The 17,109-nt window shown below is 44.8% G+C and overlaps 1 pseudogene; it reads right to left on the bottom strand.

Annotated features, from left to right (window-relative positions):
• Positions 1-13,909: 13,909 nt before the first annotated feature.
• On the bottom strand, positions 13,910-17,013 carry LOC129343012 (cytochrome P450 2G1-like; annotated as a pseudogene).
• Positions 17,014-17,109: the final 96 nt, after the last annotated feature.

Here is a 17,109-nt window from a genome sequence, read left to right as displayed (position 1 = left end):
GATGGTACTTGTACTCCACCTTGAGTCCCAGTAAGAAAGGTGGACTATAAAAGAAAATACATATAAATAAATTCTTCTGAGCTGTGCCTGCTGGAGGCATGTGGAGACTTCCCTGCCTGAGCCAAAAGTCCCTTTCTGCCTGTTTTGCCATTTAGGTATGCCCAAACCCCTGAAATCAAGGGACACGTCCGATGAAGTGAGCTTTGGCTCATGAAAGCTTATCCTGAAATAAGTGTTGCTAACATTCAAGGTGCCAACGTACTCTTCCTGTTGGAGCCTAGTGGAGGCCAGAAGGTGAAGCCCCGCTCCTCCCTCCCTCTCCCCTGCGGGGCCTCCAGGGGAATGGAGGCTGCGTCAGTCTGCCAGCTGCACTTGAGGGGTGGAAGGGAGGGTAGGAAAAGATTCAGGACGTTCCTCTCCTCTATTTGTGCCTGTAGGCAGCCCAGTTTCCAATGGCTACAGCCTTTTGGTGGCACAAACTGAGAAATGAACCTGACAGCCTTTGGCCATATAGAAAATTTCCGTTCATTCTGCTTCGGTAGCACCGGCATTAATACGATGAGGTCTCTGGAGCGCTCTAGAACAGAATCTCTCTCCAATTCGTCGTCTTGAAATGCCCTGCACTTCTAGAACATCCCTCTGCAGCCTCTCCTTTTGCGTTCTGCTGAAGACCAACCACTGGGCTGGTCTGCTGGGCCCCTGGCATCCCATGGCTCCGTAGCTCAATGCAAGGGCAAGGTTGGCCTCTTGCAGTCGCCATTCAAAGGTCTATTCGGAAGGATTCCCTGAAGACAGCAGCAGATCATGGCAATCTCTAGAGGCTGCCAAGGCTGGGCATTCTCCGGGGCCCCGTGGCCAGCCCAGGACCTCTCCCTGCTCCAACATCACCACCATTCTCACTCAGCAGGAGGGCCACGAAGGCCAGAGATTACAGGAAAGGACCCTCTGCCATGTTCAGGCAGCCATGCCTTTCCCAGAGCGGCAGCATGCGTCCCATGGTGGAGCCAGCACTGAGGCCATCTGTTCTGGGCCAGAGGGCAGGCAGAGCCCTTAGGAGGCTGCTATTCAGAGCCCTTCCGGACAGACGCTCAGCTACGCCACCACTGGCTCCCTCTCACCACATCCATCCACATCCTCCTGCCTCCCAGGCTTACATGTGCCAGCCTCCTGGAAACCAATCGTGAGGTGCCTCTAAAGGGCAGGCTTCGGAGGGCGCCTGGTCGTTTGTTTATTGGATTTTCATCCTGTTTCTCAGACAAAGCAGCAACGGAAGCGTTCACACACCAGTCAGCAGCACTGCAACACACAGGACTGCATTTCCATCTCCATGGAGGTCCAGGGCTGCCACACCCAGGGACCCAGACCCCAAGGGAGGCACCAGCTGACCTTCCGCTGACAAGGAAAAGGAGGGGAGGGGAGGGGAGGGGGAAGAAGGGGCCAGTCTGTGCTGGTGATGCCAGGGCAGGGCGGTCAGCTGTCCACGGGCCTTTGCTGTCAGTTGCCCCGTTGCTCCTCCTGCTAGGATCCTGGCCCAAGCCCCCATAGCCCTGGGTACACTGCCAGAGGCAGCAGCCAATGCATCTCCCCTCGTGGCTGCAGCCCCGGGCCAGCTGGCTGCTGGAGCAGGGGGACGTGGGGGGAGGAGAAGCTCCCGGCAGTTCCTCCGTCTTTGGCCCATGGGCTGGGCTCTCCAAGTGTCCTCTGGCCTGCTCTTGGGCTACGTTGAGGTGTGCCAAGATCCATCCCTGCGGACTGAGTGGGAGAGGCTGAGAGCTTGGAATGCTCAGATGAGCCAAGGCTCGGAAAGCGGCAGTTTGTGCAACATCTGGGCCACATCCCTTTTGCCCTGGGACTGGGAGCATCGAGGCAACATCTGGGTTTACCATTTGTTCCAGTGTGTATTTTTATCATTTCATCTTACGCTCCTTTTTGCCATTTTGAAAATGAAAGATCCAGGTATAAACCTCAAATGAAACCCTGGGAGCGCTCCGTGGCCGTGGCCGAGAGGTTCAACAGTGCGGTCCCGCGTTTGGCAAAACCCTTCCCGAGGCAGACAAGCAGGAGCTCAGCATGTGCAGTTATATAACAGGAGAATTCTTGAGTTTCCTTTTGGCACAGCTGATGTTATGTAAGGGTGATCCACACAGCAAATCTTCCTTCCTTCTTTTTTGTGATTTTCACCTTTGTTCTTGAACAAATTTACCCATTAGTCATTCAGTCCCTTGTAAGCATATATCATCTGGGAGCTGGGTGGGGAAAAGTCAAATGATTACCCATGAACCCAAAGTCCTTCTTGCCTAATATTTATCTGGGAACAGGCTCCAGATGGCCTCTTGCCATGGGGGGGCCCCCTCTGTCCCCAGGTCTGTGATGTATCTGGCAGCTGGCCAGCCCACCCTACATGATCTTTGATGTTGAGGAATCCATGCAATACATGCCTTGCTGCGTTTGATTGAATTGTACCGCTGTAGGTTTTATTGTTATGTTACCTGTTTTTACTTTTTATATTGTGTTTATTGATGTGGTCCACTCTGAGCCTGTTTGTGGGGAGAGTGGACTATGAATATGAATATGAATATGAATAACGACTCTGAGAGGCTTAGCAACATGGACACAAATCAACATGCCATGGATCCCCCCATGTTTGCCTGGGCTTTTGTGAGGCATTTGTGAAAATCTTGCATGTATTGTATCAAAGCACTTTTGCTTTGATAACATTCCCATTTCCAGAAAAGAGCATGTTTGGTGTAGTAGTTAAGAAGAGCAGCAGGACTCTAATTTGGAGAGCCGGGTTTGATTCCTCTGCTTGAAGCCAGCTGGGTGACTTTGGGTCAGTCACAGCTCTCTCAGAGCTCTCTCAGCCCCACCCACCTCACAGAGTGATTGTCATGAGGATAATAATAACACACTTTGTAAACCACTCTGAGTGGGCATTAAGTTGTCCTGAAGGGCAGCATATAAATCTAAAGTTGTTGTTGTTATTCAGACACCATAATTAAGGCAACTTTTCAGTGTCAATGTGACAACCCCTGATTTCCAAACATCAGTGGCAGGATAAGTTATAACATTAGCTGGGCATCCTTCTTACAGCAGTTGCTTGAAGCTTAAGAGGGGCTTTTTTTCAGTGGGAACGTGGTGGAACGGAGTTCTGGCACCTCTTGAAAATGATCACATGGCCGGTGTCCCCGCCCCTGATCTCCAGACGGAGGGGAGTTTAGATTGGACAATCTAAACTCCCCTCTATCTGGAGATCAGGGGGCAGGGCCACTGGCCATGTGACCATTTTCATCAAGGGCGATTTAAAGTTTAAAAAATTCCCCCCTTGTTCCAGCTGACCCAAAGTGACATCATTGTGCAGTCCTGAGTTCCACCACTGAGTTCCACCACTTCTTTTCCCAGAAAAAAGCCCTGGATATAGTAGCATGGTTATGATGTGAATATACCAAGTCACCCACAGGCTTCAGGCTCTTGTCCCAACACGCCATGAGTGGTTTCCCCAGATGCACAGAAATACAGAAAAGAAAATGGAAATGGCATCTACAGTTTGCAGCCATTCTAAGCACTTCTCTGTAACCTCTTGGAGTACTAGAGTTGCAATAATCATCTTATGCAGGTAAAGAATATTTGTGTAGGTAAATATAACTAGCATTGTGCAAGGTCTTATTGAGAACACATTATCTCCCTCATTAAGAACTATTAATGTGCATTAAAATGGAACACCCCCACCCCCAATTCCACCATGCTGCCCTGCCATGTGCTGCTCGTCCTTTGTGCCTTAGAATCCTATTGGGAAGTAGACTGTGTGTTGTGCTACAAGCAAGAAGCGTCACAGTAAATCCCATTTTCTGACTTTCCTAATAATCAGAATGTTCCAGATTTCTATCTGTTGTTGTGAAGGCACCATAACAGTTACGATATCCCACTGAGAAAGTGAGGCCCACGGGTGGATATATGCCCGTGAACAAAGTTCTCAGGCCTCCAGTGTTTACCAAACACGCAGTGCAAGGGCTGCCAAGGTTCCCTGAGAAGCCAGTCGCTGTCTCCACTCCCAGAGTGGAGAAACCGGAGAGGCTGCCAGGAACAAAAGGCAGTGAAAAGCCCAGATTAGCGCTGCCGACTCAACCTTGAGTGCAGCGGGAACCTGAAACCCCAGAGGAGGTCTAAACCAACTCTCAGTGCTGTTGAAAGGAGGCTTAATCGGGTTACATAAAAGTACATTCCTTCCCAGGGACAGAGAGTCCTTCCTGGGCTGTTATGTGTGCCCAAATCCCATGGCTCCAAGAGAAGGAGCGCTTGCAGATTTTTAAGGGAGGGAACATACAAGGCAAGTGCCAGGGACTCTTTTGGCCAAATTGCTGAGAGTCTGTAGCTGGAATGCCTCTGGCAGGTGACCACTATTGGACCTCTGAGAAGACAGGCCAGCCTCACAGCCGTGGCCGGGAACTGTGGAAATGAAAGTCCAGGTAGACCATCCAGCTGTGGGTGTAAGCCCACGAGCCAGACATGGGTAGCTCTCCAAACAGGACTTTTCTGGAAGCAGCCGGGAAAGATGCTGGCTTCCAGATAGCTCTAACGCGCTGCCTTTCTCAACCCAGATCGTAAAGGAATCCTTACTTACAGTTGGAGCCAGTGAACTACACATGGTTCAATCAGAAGCAAGATACATCTTTATTGGTCCAGATTTGTTGTAGACAAGCGGTAAACTCATTATAGCTGTTGCATCCTTGCTTGAGGGAAAAGGTCCGAACAAAGGGAGGAAGAGGACCATAAACTTTTAACACCTTCACAGGAAGCCTACAATAAACTTCTATATTGGAGGGGGGACTACAATTCCCATGAGTACCAATTGTTAAAGGGACAGCACATAGTTCTGACTTCACAAATACGAGGCTTTCTAAGCTGTGGTTACAGTACAAGGACTGCAAAGGAATGGACGCACAAGTCCTCCCTGTTGCTCTGGGTTGGGACTGAAATGAGAGAAGAGCGTTTCCTTTGTTCTCTCTGTGAACATCTTCTGGGGCCTCAGGAACGGGGGGCGGGGGTTGGTCTCAGTCCAAGTGCAAGCCATCAGAGTGGAGAAGCAGGGAGCGGTGTCGTCCCATTCCCCATCTTGAGACGAAGACACCCTGCCTTTCAGCAAGAGTCTGAATTTCCTTCTTTTCTTTTATATGGCAATGCCATGCAATACTCATTCCCTTAAAAAAAAAACCCTTTCTGCTTCCTTTTTCACTAGCAATTAGGCCTTGGATACAGCCTTCAGTAGCAGTCATGCTTAAACATGCCAGCATGCTTGTGCTACTGATAACCCGAGCTCTATGTGTGTGTGTGTAGAAGCCATGTCAGGCTGTCCAAGTCAGCCCCACCCCATCCCCCATGCGTACATTGTAGTGACAGCTGACACCTATCAGAGTTTTGAAAGATTTTTCAGTTCTAGGGCCTGTGTGGAAGTTAAGTAAGCACATGGCTTTGGATTGCTGTACAAGGTACATATAGTGTAAGACTTCAGGTAGCGTTTGTGTTGTCTCATGTACCTGGCTTGCCAAAAGAAGGCAGGTGACTACAATACCCCTGGGGTTTGTGGAGGCACATGGAAGAAAGGGCCCCCAAAGCATTCTAGGTAGGGCCTTGAATTTGGACAGCCGCATGGGCTTATGGCTGCCTCTCTCCACATCCACACATCCAGATACACACAGGTGCACATCATATCACTGTGGAAACTTCTAGCAAGGGTTCTGTTGTCACTTGTGTGTGTGTGTGTTATGTGCCGTCAAGTCGTTTCCGACCTATGGCAACCCTATGAATGAAAGACCTCCAAAACATTCTCTCTCTAACAGACCTGCTCAGATCCTGCAAACTGGAGGACGTGGCTTCTTTTACTGAGTCAAGCCACTTCGTTTCAGGTCTTCCTCTTTTCCTGCTGCCTTCCACTTTTCCTAGCATTATTGACATTACCAGAGAATCTTGTCTTCTCATGATGTGACCAAAGTACGATAGCTTTAGTCTTGTCATTTTAGCTTCTAAGGAGAATTCCGGCTTGATTTGATCTAGAACCCACTTATTTGTCTTTTTGGCTGTCTGTGGTATCTGCAAAACTCTCCTCCAGCACCACATTTCAAATGAATCATTTTTTTCCCTGTCAGCTTTCTTTACCGTCCACACCCATACATGGCAATGGGGAATACCATAGTTTGGATTATCTTGATCTTGGTTCCCAGAGAGACATTTTTATCTTTAGGGATCTTCTCTAGCTCCCTCACAGCTGCTCTTCCAAGTCTCAATCTTCTTCTGATTTCTTCATTGCAGTCTCCCTGTTGGTTGATGATTGAGCCAAGGAATAGAAAATCTTTTTTTTTTAACTTTTTATTTTGCATTTTTATATAACTTTTTCCAAAACTACAAATAACCAAATTAAACAACAGCATAATGGGCAATACATGGAAGAGATGAAAACCTTGATGTTTTAACAAACAGCCAATATTAACATTGAAAACAGTACACTGAGTATAAGAAGTCACATTATAGCAAAGAAGCTAAGTGTATGTAAATCTACGTTAGGTAACTGATTGGTATTATGACAATAGGTTAAAAATGGTAGCCATTGTACAAGAAAGCACGATTGATATTGTGGATTATCTAAGCCTTTAAGGTGATCCGCTATTTTTTCCATTATGAAAATGTCCCATAGTTTTCTGAGCCATTGTGATACACTTGGAGTTTTTTCCTGTCTCCAGGTTGAGGCTAAAAGCAATTTTGCCGCAGCAATCAATAAAAATATCAGATTTTTCCTAGTAGATGGGACCGTCTGATCCTCCCAGAGTCCTAGCAGGATTACTTCAGGGCACTTGGGAATTGCATAGTTTGTTATTGTTTTAATTTTTTGTATGATTCGATCCCAGAACAACTGAATTTTAGGACAAGACCACCATAGATGAATATAGTCTCCATTTTGTCCACACTGTTTCCAGCATAGTGGATTCGTTTCATGATTAATGTGGTGGAGAAGAGTGGGAGACAGGTACCACCTCGCCATTATTTTAAAGGATGTCATTCTGATGCTCACTGCTTTAGATTGCAAGCAGTTTCCTGACCAGATGGAAGACCACTGAGCATCAGATAAGATTGTATTACAGTCTCTGCTCCAGTTTGCTTGGTATTTCAATGTGAGCTGATCATTCCTTGAGTTTAAAATAGCATATATTTTAGCTATTAAACCTTTCCTATGAGATTGTGTTAATTTAAGTAAATATTCAAAGTCAGTTAGTTCACGCTTTAATGAGGTTACAAGTGGCTGACTTTCTAGTAGGTGTCTGATTTGGAGGTATTGAAACCATGGGATCGTAGCATTTGTATCCTTTTCTATTTGAGCCTTGTTCAGGATAATCCCATGTTTGGTTATATCAATAATCCTGTTTTGTTTAATTACTTTCCATAATTTAAAAGATTTTAAGTCCATGCCAGGTGGGAACCAATTCTGATCTATAAAAGATGATAATGGCGAGATGGTTGGAGCAAGATGTTGCCTTAACTTGTCCCATATGTCTAAGGTGGTTCTTAGAAAGGGGTTAGTATGAATTTGAGGTGGTCTATTCTTAGGTTCAGCCCATATCACATCCTGTAAGTCGTGTGGGTAGATGTGTGATGATTCAATTTGTGGCCAACCTGAACCTTCTACAGTATTTAATAGTATTACGATGTTTGCTAGTTGGGCAGCTATGTAGTATTGTTTTAAGTCTGGGACTGATAATCCACCTTTCTTAGCAGACCGTTTCATGGTTAAATAGTTTATCCTAGGGCGTTTGCCATCCCATATAAAACTGTTTATAATTTTTTGCCAATGTTGGAAATCTTGATCTGTAAGTTTAATTGGTAGCATGCGGAAATTAAATAAAAATTGTGGGAGAATCATAGATTTTACCAGATTAATCTTTTCTGCCCACGACAACTTCATTTCCGCCCACTCTTTAATTTTGTCTTTTATCTTTTTTTGTAACAGTTTAAAGTTAGCTTCTTTTATATCCAGTAAATCAACTGGTATCTTAATGCCTAAATAAGTCCATTGCTTATGGGTCCATTGATATGTAAAATTAGAAGCCATCTCTGACCTAATGATTGGAGTTAGGTGAATAGGGTAAATTTCTGATTTGGTTTTATTAATTTTAATAAATTAAAAATGTAAATGTAAATGAATAAATGAAATGTAACCAAATGAAATGTAACCAAATGAAATGAATAAATGAAATGTAACCAAAATCATGCAGGGTTTTTTCCAGGGCTGGTAATGAGGTGCATGGATGTGCAAGGTAAAGGACCATGTCGTCCGCAAACAGGGAAATTTTATAAACGCGTTTTCCAATAGTGATGCCACTAATGGCGTTGTTTTGCCGTATAGCCTCAGCCAGAGGTTCTATGGATAAGGCAAATAATAATGGGGAAAGCGGGCATCCCTGTCTGGTTCCTCTTGTGAGCTCAAAGTCTTTTGATTTCAATCCATTGAGTTTTATTTGGGCCTTAGGAGAAGCATATAATAGTTTGATAATCTGAATAAAAGAATGGCCAAATCCCATCCTAGAGAGCAATCTTATTAAATAATTTGTTTCTAAGCTGTCAAAGGCTTTTTCAGCATCTAATGAGAGCAGGATCGACTCTATTTGATTGGTTTTACAGTGATTGATAATGTTTAGAGTTTTTCTTACATTATCAGTAATACTCCTGTTTGGTATGAAGCCAGTTTGATCAGATTGTATGTAATGACTTATGATTTTATTCAGACGATTAGCCAGTACTGCTGTAAATATCTTTGCGTCCTGATTTAGTAATGATTTGGGACGGTAAGAAGATGGGAGGGTGGCATCCTTCCCTGGCTTAGGGATTACAATAATTGTAGCTTCATACCATGTTTTGGGGAAGTTGCCTTTTAAAAGGATTGCATTGCAAGTTTGGCGAAGGGGTTCTGTCAGAATGTGTATAAACTTTTTATAAAATTCGGCAGGGAAGCCATCTCTGCCGGGAGTTTTATTTAGTTTGAGATTTTTGATGACTTCAGTGATTTCCTGAGAGGAGATCGGTAGATCTAGGAAAGCTTTATGCTCTGGAGTAATTTGTTTCAAGGTTGTAAGAGAGCTTAGGAAGTCCTCAATACCAGATGGTGTTGGATTCTTTGATTTATATAAAGTAGAATAAAAGTCACGAAATATATCTAGGATTTCCTTATTATTGGAAGTGTGAGATTTACCATTTCTTTTAATTAAAGAAATTTGGTTGGAAGAGGATTTCTTTTTAACTTTCCAAGCTAGGAGGCGTAACGTTTTAGGGGTTTTGTGCCAGTACCTCTGTTTTAAAAACAGTAGATTCTTTTGTATGGAAGATGTCTCAAGTGCCTCCAGCTTTTTCCTTTCTAAAGTCAATTGATTATAGTCTTTCTTATTGCAGTATTTTTTGTGTTTATTTTCAAGAGCATGGATTTTGGATATAATTTCTGATCTAGTCTTCTCTCTCTCTTTTTTATAGAATGAGGCTAATGATATGATTTTACCTCTGACTACAGCCTTCATGGCTTCCCAAATTATTGCTTGAGAGACTTCACCTTCTGTATTCTCTTTGAAATAATTTTCCAGTTCTAATTCAATTTCTTTTTTAATTGTTGGGTGTAATAAAAGAGATTTGTTCAGTATCCAGTGAGTGTCTTGTTTTATTTTTTCCGGAAAGGTCAAAGAACAGTCTACCCAGGCATGGTCCGTCCAGATTTTACTGCCTATGGTGGAAGAGATTATATTATGATAAATTTTGGGGGAAGCCAATATGTAATCTATTCTAGTATGGATTTGATGACGGGCAGAAAAATAGGTAAAGTCTTTCTCTAGGCCGTGCTGTGAGCGCCACACATCCTTAAACTCAAATTTGTCAAATAGTAAATTGAGGTTTGATCGATTTACTTTGTTTCTCTGACGTATCCTGTTGTTTTGGGATCGATCCAGGTTTGAATCTGCTATGCAGTTAAAATCCCCCCCTGCCAAAATTTCACCATCCGCATACAACCTTAAATTAGATAGAGTTTCATGAAGAAATTCAATTTGCTTGTCATTTGGAGCGTAAATAGATGCCAAGGTTATTTTTGTTTCTTCCAGAACCCCTTTGACAAAAATAAAGCGTCCCCTAGGATCTATTTTTGAGTCTTCACATTGGAATCTAACATTCTTTGAGATTAAGATTGCAACACCCCTGGCACTGGATGAGCCTGGGGCTTGAAAGTGCACATTGAAACGATTAGACTTTAATACCTGAGGCATTTCTTTCCTATAATGGGTTTCTTGCAAAAACAGTATGTCTACCCCTTGCTTCACTAAAGCTGTAGTAACACGTTTAAGTTTTATAGGATTGTTTAATCCTCTGCAATTTAGAGTAATAATTTTGATTCTATCTGTCATTAGTTATGTGTTAAATAGAATGATATAACGGACAGATAAAACTCTGTGAGCATGAGGAAATAAGGCATCCTCTGAGTCTTTGATAACCTATTTTCAGCTACTCTGTATGGTTCCTCCAATATTGCATAATATATGTTGTCAAACAGAACTGTAACATTAATACAATAACCCCATCCCACCCCCTTGAACAAAAACAAAACACCAGTTAACATAATACTGCTCCTTCGTGTGAAGGAGCCATCTCTCCAGAGGCACAGGTCTAAACTGCCTGTGTTAACACAAATAAGGAGAATGGTTAGGTTCTCCCCTTTTCTGGAGGATCCTATACAACTGGGAACTAAAATGAGTACCAGGTTTAGCCCCCCTCCCGCCCCCCGACTGAAGAAGTAGAAAAGAGATGAGGACTACAGTTACAGAAAGGTCTGAAGCTACAGATAGAGAAGAAGAAGAAATGTTAGGGGCAAGAACAATATTGACAGACAGAAACGCTAGAGAAAAACTCTAAGAAATGATGGTTGCTTGCATGCATTTTCTCCCTCAGGCAGTTGTTTTCATCGGTATCGTGGCCCATCCCGTCATAGTGGAGGATTTCTGTGCGACAGTAGAGCTTTTGTTCAGATCCGGTGAGGATAAGTTCAGTTCCTTAAGAAGAGATGTGCCAGATAACAGATCCGTTGCTTGAAGAGTTCTTCCCTGATGTACTACTTGGAGTTTAGAGGAGGCCACCCATTTGTATCTGATGTTTGCGCTGTTTAGTTGAGTGGTTATGGGTTTAAGCTCTCTTCTCTGCAAAAGGGTTTCGCTTGACAAGTCCTGGAAAACTTGAATTCTCTGCCCTTGAAAAAGGAAAAAGCCTCTTTTTCTAGCCTCTTGAAGGATTTTCTCTTTAGTACGTGAGTCCATAAACGTAACAATAATATCTCTGTTAGTGTTTTTTCTTAAGTTGCGGAGGGAGCCCATCCTATACGCAGCTACAATATTTGGTGCCACACCGTCTTCCAATTGTAGTTCCTGAGCCAGCCATCCTGAAAGGAAGACTATTAACTCAGTTGAGCCTTCTTCTGATTCTGAGAATCCGCGAAATTTTAAATTATTTGATTTCCATTTATTTCCCAGGTCCATGATTTTATTTCTCATCCAGCTCTCGCTAGCCTGCAGAGTGCGTGTTTCTTTTTGCAAGGACAAGCTAAGCTCTAAAGCAGAGTCTGCAGTGCGAGTTACTTGCTGGAGAGACTCAGATATTGCAGTCAATTGATCCTTCATAGGTTTCAGAAGTCTCTCCATTCTATTGGCAATTTTATCTTCCAGTTGATCTATTTTAATATTTAGGTTTGTTTCTTGTACCTGGGTTTCTGTGTCAGTTATTTCCTCAGCAATGACGGAGGCCATTTTGGCTGTAGAGTGGGGTTCAGCTACAGCGCTGTTTCTGTGCTCTCCCGCCGAAAAAAAGGTTTTTACTGATTGTGAAATCGGCTCTGAAGATTTATTTTTATTTCCTCCTGTCTTGCCCATAGTTGTAGCTTGTTAGGATCACTTTAAGGAGCTAATAATTCAGTCGGGGGAAGGGAAGATCCAGGAGCCCCTTTAACCTTCATCAGTAGTCGTTTCAAGTCTTCACTATTTTCTGCTAGTAATGTGGTGTCATCTGCATATCTCAAATTGTTAATGTTCCTCCCACCAATTTTCACTTTGCCTTCTTCTAGATCTAATCCAGCTTTCCTTATGATATACTCTGCCTAGAGGTTGAACAGGTAGGGAGATAATATGCATCCTTATCTGACACCCTTGCCAATTGGAAACCATTCTGTTTCCCCATATTCTGTCCTGACAGTAGCCTCTTGTCCAGAGTACAAGTTGTGCATCAAAACAATCAGATGTTGTGGCACCCCCATTTCTTTTAAGACTCTCCATAGCTTTTCATGATCTACACAGTCAAAAGCTTTGCTGTAATCTATAAAATATAGGCTGATTTTCTTCTAAAATTCCCTGGTATGTTCCATTAGCCATCATAAATTTGCAATGTGATCTCTGGTGCCTCTTCCTTTTCTGAATCCAGCTTGAACATCTAGCATTTCTCGTTCCATGTATGGTAAGAGTCTTTGCTGTATAATTTTGAGCATCACTTTGCTTGCATGGGAAATTAACATAATTGTCTGATAGTTACTGCTTGGCATCCCCTTTTTTGGGGATTGGAATGTAGACCGAGCGCTTCCAGTCGGTGGGCCATTGTTTTGTTTTCCGTATTTGTTGACATATTCTTGTTATGATTCTGATGGACTCCATTTCTGTGGCTTGAAATAGCTCTATTGGTATTCAATCTACTCCAGGTGCTTTGTTTCTCTCAATTGCTTTGAGTGCAGCTTTTACCTCACTTTCTAGGATTTCTGGTTCTTCATCAAAAGATTCTTTGTCAAAAGTATCTGTCATCCTTCCATCTCTTTTGTATAGGTCCTCAGTGTATTGTTTCCATCATTCCTTTATTTTGTCCTGATCAGATACTGTATTTCCATGTTGATCTTTTAGCATCCCAAGCCGTGGCTTGAATTTCCCTTTGATTCCTCGGATCTTTTGGAACAAGTCTCTTGTTCTTCCTTTTTTGTTGTTCTCTTCTATTTCTTTGCACTGGTTATTATTGTCGTGGAAATTTCAGAGTTTGGCTCTGAAAGACCCAGGCCATTAACAGTTTTCCGTCCAAACCTATGTGAAAAAGGCTTTTAAAACTCCAAAAGCGGAGGTTTTTCTCTCTCCTCTCCTTCTGACCCCCCTTTCTCTTAACTTTCGTTTCCTCTGTCTCCCACACAAGAAAGTTAGCAAAAGGAATGCATACACTAACACCCTGTGACACTCAAGGTCCTCTGCCTGTGCCCACAGAGCTCATTCAGCATTTTTTATAGCCTAAAGCCTGTGCTTTTTGCTGACTACGCTGAAGGACTGCTGAAAGCCTCTGCCCCATAGAGAAAGCAGATAAGGGAAAAGGTACACTTTCAGAAGCCCTTGAATCTGGACCAGTAGCCAATGGGAGCAGTCCAGCAGTGACAACACGTAGCCCCATGGGCTACTTTAAAAACTCGTTAGCGAAGCACCTGAGACCCCCTCCCTACAATGCAGCCCTCCCATTTGAGTAAAAAGCCTTTCTGAATAGTTCGGTTTTGCATCGTTTATGAAAAGCCAGGCGAGTGGGGGCTCTTCTGACTTCCTCAGGCAGGTTGTTCCACAGGCTAGGGAGAAGTTATTTGTAGTTGGGCCTGCTTATCTTTGCTGAGGACACAGGCAAGCTTTTAAGTTTCATAGGAATCTTAAGCAGATAGAATGGAAGGAGAACATGTGTGTGTGTCTGTGCGCGCGCGCGTGCGTGTGTGCGCGTGCGTGTGTGCGCGTGCGTGTGTGCGTGCATATGTACAAAGAGCAAGCTGGGTTACCAGAGAGACAATGAAAATTTTGGCTCTCCTGATAAAGGCTGTTTGCAAAAGTGATTTGAGTGGCTGCTAAGAGGCTTTCTACAAAGCACAGTGACAAAAGCCACTGAAAACATTTTTATGTCTGATAACAAAACCCCAATCTCGTTTTTTAAAAGCCATTTCCTGTGATTTGCTTCCTTCGCACATATTCTGCAGATGGTGAATGTTGCCAAGCGTTCTGCAAAAGCCGCAACAGCCCCGTGCAGTGCAGAAGCGACTGGGTTTGTGGGTAGCCCCTTGGCCAGCCTGGGATCTCCTGTCTCTGCCAAGCCCTGTGTGGTCAGCTGGGCAGCCCCCTTCCACGTGCCCGCAGCAGGATACCTTTTCCATCTGGATGAGGAAGCAGTCGATGAAGTCCCGGGGGGGGGGGGGAGTTGGGGTCTAGAGTTTCCCGGTTCCTCTCCACTCTCTTGGCAATGAAGCGCCTTACGTCTTCCAGGAGGTCGTAGACTTTGGTGTGGGGACCAGGGAAGTACTTCAGGAAGCTGGCATAGATGTCGTAGAACTGCAGGAGGGGAAACGGGGGCCACGCAGCAGGTGATGAGCAATTGCTGCTACGGGTGGAGTGGGGCGTGCTCAGCTGAATTTACACACGTGGCGGTCACACTTGAGGTGGCATTAAAAAGCCACCAGAGAATCATTTGGGTCTTTTTAGCATTCTAGCAACAAAAAAGGGGGCAAAAGCTCTGGTTGTGAGCCTACCCAGGCCACTGGCTCAGCTACTATGGTATTCACAAGCATTCTAAAAAGTGAGTGTGCCATCTGTTTGGTAAGAGGAAAGCTTTGGCAAGAATCTCAGGGCCAGAGAAGCTGCATGCTGTTGCCAAACAAGAGGCAGAGGGCTAGAGAAAGAGGAAGAATGAAAATGGGCTCAGGCAAGAAAGGGGGGCGGGCAAAAAGGGAGATTTGAAATGTGTGGCAGGTCTCTGCTGAATAGTATCTGGCCCCACATAGGGGCAGGGGTGGATGCTGGAGTCCCAGCCAGGAGATTCATTCTAACAGTTGGCAGCTATTCGGGGGGGGGGGGGCGCTACCTGGGCCCAGGCCATGCTCATCTCCCGGAAGCAGTTGTTTATCATCTTCACCAGGGCCTGGAACTCCTCGTCTTGGTAGTCAAAGCGGTCGCCAAAGACGATGGAGCAGATGACGCTGGAGACTGCGCGGCTCAAGACTTAGGTGGTCTCAGAAGGCTTCTCTGGACGAGGACAAGGCCAGAGAGACAGGGGGAAGAGCTGTCGTGTGAGACCGGACTTGGACGTTCAGCATCATTGCCAAGCCCTCCCCACCCCAATGCCTCCGCTGAGGGAGGCAACAGCCCCACCCAACCTTTCCTTCCTTCTCTCTGTGTAGTTCTGTAGCAGTCACCCAAATGGGAGAAACGTCTCTGACAACAGGACCATTTCACACTGCAAGGAGCGGAGGATCGGGGGATTGCTCCGTCCAGTATTCCTGGCCTCGAGAGCCAAGCTACAAGTGACGCCTGACACAGGTTGGACACTTGTCAGCTTCCCTCAAGTTTTGATGGGAAATGTAGGATAGACGGACGATCCGCGGCACTGTAAACTGCTGGCTCGGCTGGCGTGGGATGCTGGCTTGGCTGGCTACGAGCTCTGCCGGCTTTTTTTCTTATCCGCTCATTTCGAGTTCGTCTTCTTCTGGCCAATCATTAGTTCTCTCCCGATAATTGTTTCTTAAGTCTGGGCTACAGAATAATCATTTCCGATTCGTCCGTCTATCGGAGAGCGCTAGCGGCTGGTGTTAATTCAACATCCATCTTGCAGAGTGATCTTAGAAATTAATGCAGCCAGCAATTCGGTGGATTGTGCATAATTCACACCAACCCCGCAGATCGTTCTTGTAAAGAGACTCAAGGAATAAGAAAAAAACTATAATAAGACTCACTGTTGTTTTATGTACTTTATTGGAAATGGGATGGTGTGATTAAGTGTGTGTATAAAATTGGAATGGTTTATGAATATGTGAAATAGAGAATTGGAACCCATGTCCATATACCATATACCATTGTAAAGGGTGTTTGATTATCATCTCCCTTTATCTGATCTCCTTGAGCGTCGGCTCCTTTTGTATCTGTTGTATTCGGAGATTTCCCCTCTTTGTGTGCAGCTGCAGGAAGGGTAGACGGCCAGCAAGAGAGTGACTGCGCTAGCCAGCTCCATGCTGGAGGCTGCCCCCGTTCTCCTCCTCCTCCTCCTCTCCCCAATGTGGTGGCCTGGCTCATTTTGCCGGGTTCGAAGTATTTATTCAGGCATCAGTTTGGCACCGCCTTCTGTATTACGCAATAGGCAAATATGTTGTGTGCTTAATCTCGTAAACTCCTGCTAAATTTAATAGACGCCTTCCTAGTTAACCAGTATTGCGAATATTCAGTCCAGAGAACAAGGTCGTGTGTTCTTGCTGGTTAGGTGGATTCCTAAGGTGTATCTTAGCCGTCTTGATAGTCCGTGCTTCTTAGAATGTAACTGGTGGGGGGGTCGTGCTGTATTTTTAAATTACTCTTTCTCAGATCTGGCACTGAAGCAGAGCAGGTGGCCAGGACTTCATCAAAGCCGGCTTTCTGTGCCCTTCTGAGGATTGCTTCATTTGGACAGCTCTTGGATTCAGGCTCCAGGCTCCGTCCTTCCAACTCTCTTGGAAGTCAAAAGGGTGTTTGTTGTGGGGATAATAACAACATACTTTGTAAACTGCTCTGAGTGGGTATTCAGTTGTCCTAAAGGCAGTATATAAATTCAGTGTTGTTGTTGTTGTTGTTATAAGCTCAGCACCAAGCTTTGAAACCAGAAGAGACGGCTGGCAAGGAGAAGCCATGTCTCTAGCTGGCTTTCAATTGCTGGGTGTGCTTACAAATAGCTAAACTGTGAAAAAGGGACCCGCTGGCCTGGTGGACAATTTGCGCTGCTGGCTTTGTGGGCCATGAGATTTCTCCTTCTGCCTGTTGGTACCGTCCAACTCACATACCACATCAAGAGACTCTTCAATTTTATTTTTCAGTTCACCTGATATGTTGAAGCACGCCCACCTGGTTGTGAAACTGGCCCTCTGACAATGAGTTCAGGTGGACAGATCTGGAAGAGAAGCTCCGACCCAGACAGATTTCCCCTGTACTCGCCCATGTGTCAACCCATTGCTTCTTTTCTGCACATTTGCTTGTGTGCAGGGAGGGGGAGTGTTCGTGTTGCTGCTTCTGACCTTATTTGTGCCCATGTATT

This window comes from Eublepharis macularius, chromosome 15 (genome assembly GCF_028583425.1).
Source record: "Eublepharis macularius isolate TG4126 chromosome 15, MPM_Emac_v1.0, whole genome shotgun sequence".
Classification (NCBI taxonomy): domain Eukaryota; kingdom Metazoa; phylum Chordata; class Lepidosauria; order Squamata; family Eublepharidae; genus Eublepharis; species Eublepharis macularius.
The sequence above is the reverse complement of the archived record's forward strand: the minus strand, read 5'-3'. Positions and strand labels throughout refer to the sequence as shown.